Source organism: Salvia hispanica, chromosome 3, assembly GCF_023119035.1.
Source record: "Salvia hispanica cultivar TCC Black 2014 chromosome 3, UniMelb_Shisp_WGS_1.0, whole genome shotgun sequence".
Lineage (NCBI taxonomy): Eukaryota > Viridiplantae > Streptophyta > Magnoliopsida > Lamiales > Lamiaceae > Salvia > Salvia hispanica.
In genome coordinates this window covers 22,975,920-22,992,169 of record NC_062967.1, presented here as the reverse complement: position 1 = coordinate 22,992,169, position 16,250 = coordinate 22,975,920, and positions in this window count along the sequence as shown.

Genomic DNA, 16,250 nt, shown 5'->3' with positions numbered 1-16,250 from the left:
TTTATACACCAATTTAGAGAGGAAATGGCTGCGGATAGGGAGGCTGAGCATGCTGTCATGCCAAAGCGCTTACATTGTTTATAATATTTATGTTTTAATGTACAACTTGACTTTTGTACATTAATGATAGCATTGTATGTATTATTTACTGTATGCATAGTACATTAATTGTATAAAATTGAATATATTATTTATTAAGTATTTTGGAAATGTACATATAGGGAAATATATTGTAACACATCATGACATAGTAATATACCATTGTAATAGAATAATTGGGAGAGGTATATACAAGTCACAACTTATGTAGTCATTCACTTATAAATAATGTGAAAATTCATAAATAATGTAGGCATTCACTTCCTGAACGAATGATGTACATAAAATACATAACTAATGTAGTCGTTCACTAATGAATAATGTACGAAAACTCATTAATAATGTTAGGCATGTACATTATAAGACTATATTCATAGATTATTTCCTGTATAAAATCCAAAACACACATTAGAAAGCGAAATTTTATGCATGTGTTGGTAATATGTCCTAGCCCCATGGATTGTTAAACCCTAGGGGAATGATTCTAACTCCCTGCCATTGGTGAACGTTTCGTTTGTGAGTCGGTACTACAACCTAGCCCTATGGATTACTAAACCCAAAGGGTATGGATTCAACTCCCGCCAAATATTTTATCCTTGCACATGTACATCATTTAGAATTATGCATGTACATTAAAGGCCAATTTTCGTACATTATGTAATGTATGAAATCCAAAACACATAAAAAACGAAATTCAATGCATGTGGTGGTACTAAACCCTAGCTCCATGGATTGCTAAACCCTAGGGGAATGATTCAAACTCCCTGCTCTTAATAATGGTTTCGTTTTGTGAGTGAGTACTACAACCTAGCCCCATAGATTGCTAAACCCAAAAGGTATGAATTCAACTCCCGCTCAACATTAAATCCTTACACAGGTACATCATTTAGAATGATATGTGTACATTAAAGGCTAATTTTCGTACATTATTTTATTTAAATCATTTATTATTAACAATGTACAGAAGTGAGAATTTGATGAAATATGTAAAAAAAAAATGCCATAATGAAAAATCAATATAGTTGTAATCGATAATGTATGATATGATGAGATAAACATTCTTATTTATTTTTGCTTTCATTTCCTTCATTTCTGATCCAATTTGCTAGATCTGTTTGTGAAATCAGTGCCTTTGCTTCGTTTTGCTTGATTTCGAATCAAAATCATGTAATTTAATTCTTAACTAAACTTGATTTTGTCTACGGCTTAAGTGAACATTTAGTTTTCAAGTTGATTTGTGTATTTTAATTCGATTGTGTTGCTGGAATTTTTTAGTTGTGTAGATAAGATGTTTGTGATATTGCCGACATAAATTATATAAGTAGTTGACATGAAAATGTTTATTTTTTACATGAATTATATAGCTCGTTGTTGACATAAATTATATAGCTCGTTGTTGACATGAATTATATAGCTCGTTGGCATAAATTTTATGAAAAATGTTGTTGACATAAATTATATATGTAAAACATTGTTGTTGACATGAATTATATGTAAAACGTTGTTGTTGACATAAATAATATACGTCGTTGACATGAAAATATTTATTGTTGACATCGTAGTTGATACATATTAATGACTGATGATTAAAGCTATCATAATCACTAGTACTGAACTAATTTGTAATTCCAATATTAGTTTATTGAATGTATTGAAATTTGAGATATGTTTGTTGGAATAATTTAGCAATGTGTAAATATATAAAATGGGGATTGAGTTCAATCCGTGGTTTCGAAATTGAGGAAAAAGTTGAATCTGAGGCGGTGGAGTTGGTCGCTTCTGATGGGGCGGAAATTGAGATGCATATATCTCAATTTTTTAGCTCCGGTGAACAGGGGAAAGAGGGGGAAAGAAGAAATTGGTGAAGAGAGGGAGGAAGATTGGCGCTGCGGTGGTGACATTTTAATAAAGTTGTTGACATTTGATATTTTGGCTATTGATATGTGAATAATAAGTGTTATATTTTAGTTGTTCACATTTTAATATGAGTTGTTGACGTTTGATATTCTGGCTATTGATATGTGAATTATAAAAGTTATTTTTTAGTTGTTGACATTTTAATACGAGTTGTTGACATTCGATAATCTGGCTATTGATATGTGAATTATAAGTGTTATTTTTTTTTGGTGAGTATAAGTGTTATTTTTTAGTTGTTGACATTCTAATACGATTTTGTTGACATAAATAATATACGTCGTTGACATGAAAATATTTGTTGTTGACATTAATTATTTGTAAAATGTTATTGTTGACATAATAGTTGACATAAATAAAGTTTGCTGTTGACATCGTAGTTGACATAAATAAAGGTTGCTTTTGACATCGTAGTAGACATGAATAATGTTTGCTGTTGACATCGTAGTTGACATGAATAATATTTGCTGTTGACATCGCAGTTGATATGTGAATTATAAGTGTTATTTGTTAGTTGTTGTCATTTTAATACGGGTTGTTGACATTCGATATTCTCAGTATTGATATGTGAATTGTAAGTGTTATTTTTTAATTGTTGACATTTAAATACGAGTTGTTGACATTCGATATTCTCGGTATTGATATGTGAATTATAAGTGTTATTTGTTAGTTGTTGACATTTTAATATGAGTTGTTGACATTCGATATTTTCGGTATGATATGTGAATTATAAGTGTTTTTTGTTAGTTGTTGACATTTTAATACGAGTTGTTGACATTCGATATTCTCGATATTGATATGTGAATTATAAGTATTATTTGTTAGTGTTGACATTCGATATTCTCGGTATTGATATGTGAATTGTAAATGTTATTTGTTAGTTGTTGACATTTTAATACGAGTTGTTGACATTCGATATTCTCGATATTGATATGTGAATAGTAAGTGTTATTTGTTAGTTGTTGACATTTTCATACGAGTTGTTGACATCCGATATTCTCGGTATTGATATGTGAATAATAAGTGTTATTTGTTAGTTTTTGACATTTTCATACGAGTTGTTGACATTCGATATTCTCGGTATTGATATGTGAATTATAAGTGTTATTTTTTAGTTGTTGACATTTTAATAAGTGTTATTTTATTGAATGTTGAAGATTTGAAGATTTGAATGTTGAAGATTTGAATATTTGAAGATTTGAATGTTGAAGAGATTCGAAGATTTGAAGATTTGAATGTTGAAGATTTGAAAATTTGAAGATATGAATGTTGAAGATTTGAAGATTTGAATGTTGAAGATTTGAAGATATGAATGTTGAAGATTTGAAGACTTTGCGGCTAGAGTTTTAGAGAGGATTTTAGAAAATGATTTCAAACATAATTTAATGAAAAGACAATTATACCCCATTGTTGACATAATGTGGTATTTGTTGACATTTTGTTAATCTTGTGGATTAGTGGCCCATATTGCATCTCAATTCTCAATTTAGCTAAATAATCTCAACGTAACAAGACCCTATATATATATATATATAGGTTTGTGTTAAAATGACAACCCCTCTTAAAGTGACACCGTGACACCACTTATACAGCAATATTATAAACGCTACACAGCAATATTACAAACACTACACAACAATCTATAGATTGTTGTATAGTGTGTCGGATATTGCTGGACAAGAAAAATTGTTGGATAAAGAGCAACAAATTGTTGGCCGTCTTTTTGCACATTTTTTTTTACCACGTGACAGCTTATTATTCGTCCACATGTACAAATGATTGGCTAAGAATGGTGGTATGGTGTTATTTTAAGGGGTGGTGGCACCCTAACATGCCCCACTATATATATATATATATATTTATATATATATATATATATATATATATATATAATAGTGTGGTTGGCGGGTCATTGATAAACCAATAAATAATGTACGGTAGGGTTGAATGAATATTAATGGTGTGGAAGATGATGTGTAGGAAATAGAAATTAATTAAATATTGAAAAAGTGGATGGTTAGGTTGGATTGAGAAGTTGCTGATAAACATGGTCTTAGCCGACATACATCCACAATTAACATCATCTTAGTAAAATATTTGAAAATCATTATTCATTACCTTCCTTTTGCAAATTTATTATTCAAGATATTATTATCTATCCCAACAGTCAAAGTCAAAGTCAAAGGGAGATTGCGGTAGCGCAACCAAGGTTGGGATGAAGATAATATGGTTGATGACGAGCTTTCATGCACTGAAAAGGTGTTGGAGGAGATGCTGATATGCAGTGCTATAAAGAAGCTGGTGTATGTTGACATTGTTGCTAGCCTCTGTTGACATTATTACTATATATAGCGAAGTTGGCATTTTAAGTGCATATTTTACATTTTTATAAATATAAGTTGACATTGCTGCCAGTGACTGTTGACATTATTATTACTGAAGTAGACATTTTCTGTTTATTTTATTTTGTCGTCTGTTTATGTTTTCTATTAATGTTTTCTAATGATCTAGATCATAATTTGGAGTTTGCACAATATTTAGAGTTTGATATATATGGATGTAATCAAATGCAAACTCTAAATATTGTGCACACTCCAAACTATGATCTTGACCATTAGATAACAAAATAACAACAACAAAAAATATACATAGTGTCAATATAATGTCAACACATTGTAAAATTTCAAGTTTTAGATGTAAAAACAGTTTAAATAGTTGACGTTGTGTTGACATCAAAATCTTGAAATTTTACAGTGTGTTGACATTATATTAACACTTGTTGACAATATGTTGAAGAGTTTGAAGTTTGTACAATATATAGAGCTTGCACTTTATCATTACCCTATATATAATGTCAACTGATACTAACAACAATGTCAATAAGTCTATCAACGTAGTCAATGATTTGTAAACTATTTTTCAAATATCAAAACAAGTTTCATGGGCATACTCTATGTAAAACAAAACTATCAACATAGTCAATGATTTATGACCTATTTTTTTAGTGTAAAAACAAGTATCACCAGCGTACTTGTGTAAATGAATTGCATCCTCCACTCATCATTGCACAATGAATAGATTACTTCTACAATGTCTTTCAAATTAGTTGATGAAAAAATATAAATGCGAATCAAAATTAATATCAAATCGAGCACTACAAAACGCATAATACCAACATATTCTAGCAACAATGACAACTTTGTACATATAAAAATATACTGAGAGTCCACTTTGATTGGACACGAGTTTTAAGAAATGTAAAAAAAATGGACGGAAAAAGTTAGTAGAATATGGTCCCACTTGTATATATCAGGTCACGGGTTCAATTCCCGCCACCTGCTGGGAGACTTCCAGCCTTAATCCGAAACCCGATCAAGCAGGATTAGTCAAATTCTGCCGAAGGAGGATCCGGTACACCTGTGGTCAAATCAAAAAAATGTGCGTTGAATAAGTTAGTAGAATGTGAGGTCTACTTACCATTTATGGTAAAAAGTGAAAGTGGACAAATAATGAGTGATAGACGAAAATGGCTAAAATGGACAATTATTGGGGAATGGAGGGAGTATGCATTAACAAACACAATGTCAATAGGAGCATTTGCGACAATGTCAACTTTAACATACACGAGCATCAATGTCAACGGACACGAGCGATAGTCTCAACTTGAATCTATAAAAATATCAACTATGTAGTACTCCCTCCGTGCACCATTAGGAGTCTCAATTTACTATTTCAGTCCGGCCACCATTAGGAGTCCCGTTCACTTTTACTATAAATGGTAGGTACACCTCACTTTCCACCAACTCACTCCACTCGCATTCTATTATAAAACTAATATATAAAAATAGGTCACGTGCATTCCACTATCTTTTCTCACTCACTTTCCTTTTTGTTTCTTAAAATCTGTGCCGAACTCAAAATGAGACTTCTAATAACGGACGGAGGGAGTAACAAATACGATGTCGACACCGCTGTATATTAATGTCAACTTCTTCAATAATAATGTCAATACGCACTAGCAACCATATCAGCTTGTATTCATAAAAATATCAACCATACACTAACAAATAATATCAACCATGCTATATGTAAATGTCAACTTCTTCACTAATAATGTCAACAAACACTAGAAAGAATGTACACTTGTATTTATAAAAACATCAACCATGCGCTAACAAATACAATGTCAACTCCGCTAGATATAAATGTCAATGTCAACAAACACCTCCTTTACTGCCACGAACAACAACATCTCCTCTAGCACTTTGCTTGTCACTATCTTCTTCGCCGGCTTGCATATCAACTTAAGAATTTGCAGCTCCCATGAAGCTGCAATAAAAAAGCTACTACAATCTGATCGAACGGAGGGATTAACAACAATTTGCAAGAAGAAGAAACAGTTAAGAGGAATTATTAAAAATAAATTAAGCAACCGCAATGTGAAGTATATATATAGGGGAGTGATCAATTGCTAACTCATCATTTAATTGCTAACTACAACTAATTTAGGGCCACATGATTTTAAAAAACGTGTGGTCTACAATTTTCCACGTGTAATTTTCGTTTTTATTAATTAAATTGAAAAAAATTAAAAAAAAACGCCAAATTAGGGTTTTGGATGAAAATGTCAATATAGTGTTTCGAAAATATCAACACAATGCTTTGAGAATGTCAACACAAATTTAGGATTGACATTGTATATGCTTTATATTGACATATTATCTTAGCTGTATTGACATTAGCCTGTGTACGAAAAATACGAAAATTCTAGATTTTTTTTTTCAAATTTTGACGTCGGAACATATGCATGTAGTATATCGTTGGAATCCTTATAAAATTATCTTTAATTTGATATATGTTATATGAATTTAAAGTTTTGGGATTTCTTTTAAAAGTTAGTTATAACTAACTTGACATTAATACCCCTATTGATTTTTATTGGAATTAATCCTATAGCCTTATTGACGTTTTTTGTTGATCGTATTGACATTTTGTGGTTAATGATCTAGGCCTTTAATTTGAATATCTAATGGCTATTATTGAGTTGTAGTTAGCAATTAAGCATTGAGTTAGCAATATAACACTCCCCATAAAAATCTCATGGTCAGGATTTGGTCTGGATTTTGTATTGTGATGCATTTTTGTATTGATCATTTTCCTATATATATATAGGGTCTTGTTAGGTTGAGATTATTTAGCTAAATTGAGAAATGAGATGCAATATGGGCCACTAATCCACAAGATTAACAAAATGTCAACAAATATCACATTATGTCAACAAGGGGGTATAATTGTAATTTCATTAATAAAAAAGCTTAAAACATAAAAATGTAATTCAATCCAATTTCTTAAAACCTCTCTGCTAAAAAATCTTCAAATCTTCATACAATTCATACAATTCGAACCCCTTCAAAATCTGCAAAATCTCGCTGATCTTCAAAACTCAAACCGTAAACATTCAAACAGAGTTTTCTACAATGACGATAGAAGAGCAAAATCGAAAAAAATCGGTTGAAACATCGATTGAAGCTGAATTGGCTGAAGCAGCGATCGAAGAGAATAGGCATTCCAAATCGACGACGGTTGAAACGACTTCTTCAGGTTAAGAAATTGATTCAAATTTTAATTATATTGCTTCGATTTTGGTGTATTAAAACACATCTGGATTTCGTTTTTTATGAATTCGATTCATGCTAAATTTTTTTGTTGATTAGCGATGGTAGAATCGGAAGTTGTGGATGATTGAGAATTTGACATTCCTGCTAAATTTGACGAAAATAAATTCATCGCAATTTGGGGCCGGTCTGGTTGCGACATTGATGTGGAATTGTGGATGATTTCTCCGATTTTCCTTGATTTTGGGGGGATTTTCCTTCTTCGATTTCATTAGTAGTATAATTTTGATGTGATTAATACTGGAATAATCAGTTTTCTTATGAATTCAATTTCTGATGATATTTTTTGTTGATTAGCAATTGGAGAAGCGCAATTGAACATCAGAGAACATCAAGCATCACCTTCCAATTAAGGATTTGTTTAAATTTTTAAGATTACTGACATTTTATTCAATAGCTATTGACATAGCTATAAAAGTATACATCTGTTAACATGATATTGTATATTGTTGACATAGTGTATGTTTGTTTGAATGACTGTTGACATAGTTATATTCACATTATAAACAGGATCAATTTCACTAATTAGACTGTGCATTATAAACATGATATTGACATAGTGTATGCTTGTTTGAATGACTGTTGACATAGTTATATTCACATTATAAATAGGATCGATTTCACTAATTGATTGTTGACTATTGATATGGCGCTGGTGGTACCAGTCGTTGCCGTTAGCCATCAAGAGGCCGGGACCGATGAAATGCTTGGAGCCCTGCTGCTGGAGCCAGGATTTCACGGAGAGGCTGCTGTATTTGGACAAAAGCTCTTTGATGAGGTGTGATTTGGTGAGGCACAGCCGTGGCTCCACTCCGTTCCAAAATATGAAGCGTTTTTCTGAATGAATGAATGAATGATGTGGTACATATATATATATACTGTATGTTTTGGACCAGAGGATGTAATGGGGGAGGAGACGGGAGATGATATCGTGGTGGAGAGAAAGGCAGTCGTTGGCGGTGAAGTTGGGTCCATTGAGGAAGAACAAGTGCCTCAACAACAAATGCCTGATGTTGATGACAGTGGTGTTGGGTCTTCCCAAAACCTACTCCCAAAAGAATTCATACAGAATGTAGTGAAAAACATTAATCACATGAATTACGGGAAGATCAATCTTGTCAAGGTCCTTAAAGAAGCTCCCTCACACATCAAATCTAATTTTTTATTTGGATTGGTGTGTGATATGGCTAGATCTGCACTTGGAAGCCAAACGACTCCACTTGAATCTGTGGCCGACAAGTTTCTTCATTTGTCCAAGACGTTCCTTCAAGACAAGCCTGATACTTTTGATCACTGGAAAACAATATCTGAATCAATAGTTATTGCTGAAAAAGAAAAGGAAGTTCTTAAAGATTTGACTGAATTTCCAACTTTTAAATTTGGACATTTCTTTGATCAAGTAAGTACATCATTTTGTTTACATATGTTTCTCTGAGTTGACATTAGATTACTCCTACAGTTTATATACTAACATTGTAGAACTAATTTACAAACAGTATGCAGAAGAAAGAAACAGAGAAAATATCCCTACATCGCCAGGTTATGATCCTAAAGGGGTGAGCCAATGAATCAGCCTCTCCTATCTCGCCACCAGCTGCAGGCCCAATGGATGACGCACAAGTTGAAAGGAACAAAGAAAAACAACAGGAGAAAGGGAAAGAGAAAGAAGAGAATATTGTTAAAATAAAATAACTAAAACTAAGATTAAATAGTATATTGTTTTTATAAAATGACTGAATTGTTGTTGACATGGCTTGAAAGTGTAGTTGACATTTGGTTATAATTGTTGTTGACATGATTTGTACGTGTTGTTGACATGACTTATAATTGTTGTTGACATGGTTTCTATGTGTAGTTGACATGGCTTATAATTGTTGTTGACATGGTTCTATGTGTAGTTGACATGGCTTATAATTGTTGTTAACATGGTTCTATGTGTAGTTGACATAGTATGTAACATAGTTGACATGACTTGTACGTGTAGTTGACACGATATGTACCGTAGTTGACATGACTTGTATGTGCCGTTGACACGATGTGCACCATAGTTGACATAATTATATTAGTTGTTGACATGACTAGTATATATAGTTGACATGATTTTTAACTGTAACTAACCTTAAAAACATGAATTATAATTGAGCATAATTAAATTATATGTTTAAGTAATCTTAAATTATATGACTACATCTCCATGTGTAAGTAATCTTAAATTATATAGTTGGATGAGTTTTAAAACTATTATTGTGGATTCTGAATTTTGAACTTAGCAGTTATATCGAATGTTAATCAGTTCAACAAATTGTATTGAAATGTCAACAACCTATAACCAAATGTCAACAGCTTGTATAAAGTGTCAACAACTCAGAAAACAAATATTATAATTAATAAAGAAAATTATAAGATAGATGTCATTAGAGAGCAAAATCAAATATCAACAACTAATAAGATAATGTCAATAACTTTTAGTATATGTTAACAACTAAAAAACAACTTTGATTGTTGTTGACATGGCTTGTACGTATAGATGACATGACTTATAATTGTTGTTGACATGGTTTCTATGTATAGTTGACATGGCTTGTACGTGTAGTTGACATAGTGTGTAACATAGTTGACATGGTTTGTACGTGTAGTTGACACGATATGTACCGTAGTTGACATGACTTGTATGTACCGTTGACACGATATGCACCATAGTTGACATAATTATATTAGTTGTTGACATGACTAGTATATATAGTTGACATGATTTTTAATTGTAATTAACCTTAAAAACATGAATTGTAATTGTAATTACCCCTCCAGGCAGGACTGGGGCAGCCTGGACGCCCTCATCAGCGAGTAGCACGGAGGCAAGTCTGACTCCAACTTGTATTAAAATGCCAACAACTTATAACCAAATGTCAACAACTTGAATAAAGTGTGTACAACTCAGAAAACAAATCTTAAAATTAAAAAACAAAATCATACAATAGATGTCAATAGAGAGCAAAATCAAATATCAACAACGGGTCTTGTTAGGTTGAGATTTTTTAGCTTAATTGAGAATTGAGATGCATTTTCAGCCACTCATTCACAATTTTCGCGCAATGTCAACTACTCAAACATTATGTCAACTAGGGGGCATAATTGTCATTTTCGCGATGTCAACTACGGAGACATTATGTCAACTACGATGTCAACAGCGAACATTATTTATGTCAACTACGATGTCAATAACAAACGTTATTTATGGGAACCACGATGTCAACAACAAACGTTATTTATGTCAACTATTATGTCAACAACAACATTTTACAAATAATTAATGTCAACAACGAATATTTTCATGTCAACGACCTATATTATTTATGTCAACAACAACGTTTTACATATAATTCATGTCAACAACAACGTTTTACATATAATTCATGTCAACAACAATGTTTTACATATAATTCATGTCGTTGAAGCCGGATTTGACTGCAGAACAATACGGCAACGATCCAAGGGCCTTTGCTGCGAAGTCCACTATACGCTCCCTCACAGCTGCTTTAGACTTGTTAAATGTCACCTTCCCATAAAATAGTTCCTGTTTTAATTTTCAATCAATCAATCAATCAATCTCAAGTGCAATTAGCATGTTATGCAGCATTGCAATCTTCAACTAAGTAATTCGAGCTTTATACTACACAACCGCGCTTGAAAAAAAAGAACCACACACAAGATTTCATGAATTATAAGATCAAGAACCGATGTAGGAGATTCACAATGTACCTGATGGTGGAAAAAGGCTTCCAATACATGGAATGTTGATGAAGAGTTGATCTTATTAGCTATATGCAGAGCCTTAGAAGTTGCAAATGAATTATCATGATAACTGCAATCCAATCAGATTCATCTCTCAAATTATGCAAATTGCATAAGCAAGCAATCATAAATTGGAATAACAAATCCTACAACATAATGGAAAAATATGTAAACAAACTGAAACAGATAATGTCAACTATCATATCTTAATTGACCCACACCAGCACCAACATCTCAGACATCATATCATGGACTCTCAACCCTATCCATAACACCTTCCTCCACCAACAAACACCACAGCAGAGGCTGTTCAGACAAGGGAGGTTGCACTTTGCATACAACTATTTTGTATATCAACAAAATATCAACAAAGAGTATAGCTACATAGAATATTTAACATGTAACATACATCAGACATCCTATCATGGACTCTCAACACTATCCATAACCCCTTCCTCCACCAACAAACACCACAGCAGGGGCTGTTCAGACAGGGGAGGGTTCATTTTGCATAAAACTATTTTGTATATCAACAAAATGTCATCAAAGAGTATAGCTACATAGAATATTTAACAGATAACATACATCATGCCAACATATTTGCATTTATGTCAACAGAACATCAATTTAAATATCAACAGTGCATTTATGTCAACAGAGTATAATTCACCAACATAACACAAAAAAATCATGTTAATGAAACAGAATATCAACAAAAAGTATAGCTACAGAGTATAATTCACCAACATAACACAAAATTTGACAGGTAACATACATCATGTCATGTCAACAGAGTATAATTCATCAACACAACACAAAAAAATCATGTTAATGAAAATCAAACCAAATTACCTCCACCATTCGTCGACGTCGACTCGGAATAAGATGAAGAATCCATCAGATAACACTTAAGGTGTTGATTATGAAGTGAAATCGAAGCTAAAGATGAAAAAGCAAAAAAATAAAAATTGATTAGGAAGAAATTTGACTGGGCATCAACAAATAAAACATAAAAACAGAATCAAAGTAGATAAAATCGACCTAAAAACTTCAAATTCAACACCGAAATCCGTCGATTTGTCTTCTGTTTTTCGAAAATTGATATCTTGAGGAATCGTCGAATCAGATATCGTTCGAATCGTTGAAATCGCCTGCGTTCTAATTTTTGAGTCAATTGAATCAGAAATCATTTCAATCAATTGAATCAGAGATCTCACGAAATCGCAATTCTCACCAAAATTGCAATTGAAAGCTGAAGAACTTCAAAATCGGTAAAATCGACCGAAAAACTTCAAAATCAAAACAGAAATCCGTCGAACTGGTTGTCTGTTTTTCGAAAATTGAATCGCAAATCAGATATCGTTGAAATCGTCTGAGTCTAATTTTCGAATCAATTGAATCATAAATCGTTAAAATAGATTCAATCAGTGATCTGACGGAAATTGCAAAATCTCACAAGAATCGCCAATCTCACGGTAATATGCTGAAGAACCCTAGATTAAAACGCGAAAAGACAGTTTTACCCTTTCATATTAAATTAATCTAAAAATATTTATTGTGTGGCAAAATCTGGACCACTCATTTAATAAAAATGAGTGGCTGATATTGCATCTCATTTCTCAAAGAGCCTAAATAATCTCAATTGATCACAATCCTATATATATATATATAGGGGTGCATTACCCTCCTTATCAGCCCTTAGTATAAACATAGGTCTAATATGATCGCTTAGATCTATTAATCCAATGGCTTTGATTAAATGCCAGTCGGTACATTATCACATCGTTTTCGTACATTAAAGGGCAAAATTGACAGAAGCTATGATTTACAGCAGTTTTTAAACGGCAATTCCATGATTTCAGCTATTCTAAATAAAACTGCATTCTTTCTCACTCTCTCACCACCTCTCACCACCAATCTTTTGTCTCCCTCGGTTTTTCTCTCTTTCAAACCCTAGTATCCCCAATTTCTCTCTCTGTTTAATTAGCTCGGGCGGCGGCGGTAAAGGTAAAGCCCAAAGCGAGAAATTTACATCAAATTGCAGTTTTTCTAAACTTTTGGACCTGGAATTTGATTGTTTATGTACATTATTGGATGTCAATTTGATTTTTGTCTGATTGAGAGGTCCATTTGTGATCTAAATTCATGCTTTTGAAAATTTTATGTTTCTATGTAATCATTGTTACAGTTTTTTAGTTTTAAGGATTTGAATGTTGTTCATTCGCATGTGATTTTACATTAGGGAATCTAAAGTGGTGAAAGTGGTGAAACCCACTTTGATGTAGTGCTTAAATTCATTCTAAACCATCTTTTTAAGTGTGAATTCGACCGTAATGTGATGTTGGTGAGTGCTTGTCGCCGATTGAATGTTTTTTTACATTCAGGTCGTGTACATTATTCACACAAATTGGTACATTAACTCGGTAATGTACGATTATGGTTTTTAAATGTACAATTACCAAACAATCATTGTGAATACTTCTTTGAATTTAATGTACGATTATGATTGTTTAATGTATATGTCACATTCGTATTAATATAGATTATAATGGATTTAATGTGTTGCGGAAGTTAAATCCATCCCCCAAAGGGTTTAGCAATCCATGGGGCTAGGGTATAGCACCGACTCACTAACAAAACCTCGTTGTACATTATTTTGATATATATTGCTACATTATACAATCCCGGTTGTACATTATTTACCTCTAATATAGATTGCTACATTGGTGAACATGCTCTGTACATTACGTACAACTGATTATCTACATTATTATTTATTGTACTCTTCTTTGATGTTGCTTATAGTGTAATATCTCGTACTTTGGTTTGATATTGTTTGTAGTCTAATCTTCTCAATATCAATATTTTTGAATAGGTACAAGGCGCCCAAAAAATCTTGGTGATGAGGACTTTGAGGAGGACATGCAACCTTTCCCAACACATGATACATTATACGTTCATAATTGTATATGACTTCAAAATATCGTTCAATGTGATATGATGTAGCTATATATGTACATACATTATTCAGTAATTTAATTACATTAATGTCTGAGATTCATACATTCAAATACTATTTTCATACATTAACACCGACATTAAACTAATTCTTTCGTACATTAAACTAAGTCTTTTGTACATTACAAAACCATATCCGTACATCAAGTTCTGTATGAAACCAAAATCAATGGATAAAAACAGATATTATAGGAAAGTGTTGGTAATATGCCCTAGCCAAATGGATTTCTAAACCCTAAGGGTAAAGAGTTATCTCCCTGCTCTTGGTGAAGTTTTTCGTTAGTCGGTCGGTACTACAACCTAGCCCGATGGATTGCTAAACCCAAAGGGTATGGATGCAACGTGCTGCAAGACATTAAACTAAACCTTTTGTACATTAAACTAAGTCGTTCGTACATTACGAAGCCATATTCATACATCATGATCCGTGTGAAACCAAAAACTCAAAGGATACAAATAGAAATTATAGGAATGTGTTGGTAATATGCCCTAGCCAAATGGATTGTTAAACCCTAAGGGAAAATAGTTATCTCCCTGCTCTTGGTGAAGTTTTCGTTAGTCGGCCGGTACTACAACCTAGCCCGATGGATTGCTAAACCCAAAGGGTATGGATGCAACGTGCTACAAGACATCAAACTAATTCTTTCGTATATTAAACTAAGTCTTTCGTACATTTCAAAACCATATTCGTACATCAAGTTCCGTATGAAACCAAAACCAAATGATACAAACAGAAATTATATAAGATAATGTACGAAAACGGTATAATAATGTATGTCGTCACTTTTAAAAATAACCATCATAAGGACTTAATGTATTGGTTAATAAAAAGATGTTGCAAAAAAAATTAAATTAATCAACTAATATATTCAACATTAAGAAAGGAAAATAAATCAATGAAATATAACCACCAAATCATGGGAGGCATGAATCATGGGCTAAACATAACTGACGTTTTTTTGCTCTACCATCCATACCCTTTTTGAATTTTTTATTATTTTAATTAAATCCAAGTGGATCTATTATTAACCATTCTATATATATATATATATATATATATATATTTTATATATAAAATTTTTAAAAATTTCCCTTATCCCCCCCAGATAAAACATGGATAATATGTTTTGGACCATTAATCAATTTTGATTAAAAGCACCGAATTATTATACCCTTTTTTAAAAGGGAATTTTGGGTATAACACATCATTTATAGGATTAAACATTAAAAATTGTAATTAATGTGTTTTAATGTATATGCCCCCTTTTATGTAATGTAGATTATTTTTTACAAGGACAAAGTTAATCCATTCCCCCGGTTTAATCAGGGGGTTAGATCGAAAAAAAAAAACGTTTTACTAGGGAATCGGGGGACTAATAGCCCTAGGAAGTTAACCCTTTTGGGGGCGGGTCTAACTTCCCCCCATTTTAACGTTTGTTAATATGATGGTACACACCCTAGCCCCAGACATAAACCCCCGGGAATGAGAACTTTTGGCCCAGGTAATAATGTAATTTTTCATGGGGGTTTGTAATTATCATAGGTATACCGGGGGTATTTCGCATCACTATTGGGGGTGGGTTTGGAATTTGGATGCTATATAGTATGCTTCCCTCCCAATTTTACCCGTACATTATCATGGGGTTTTCGAATATCGTGGAACCGAATCACCGTATTTCGACATCATACACGGGTAGGATTTAATTGGGTGCTTTTATATAGCTTCCATCCGCAAACCCATACCCCCTAACT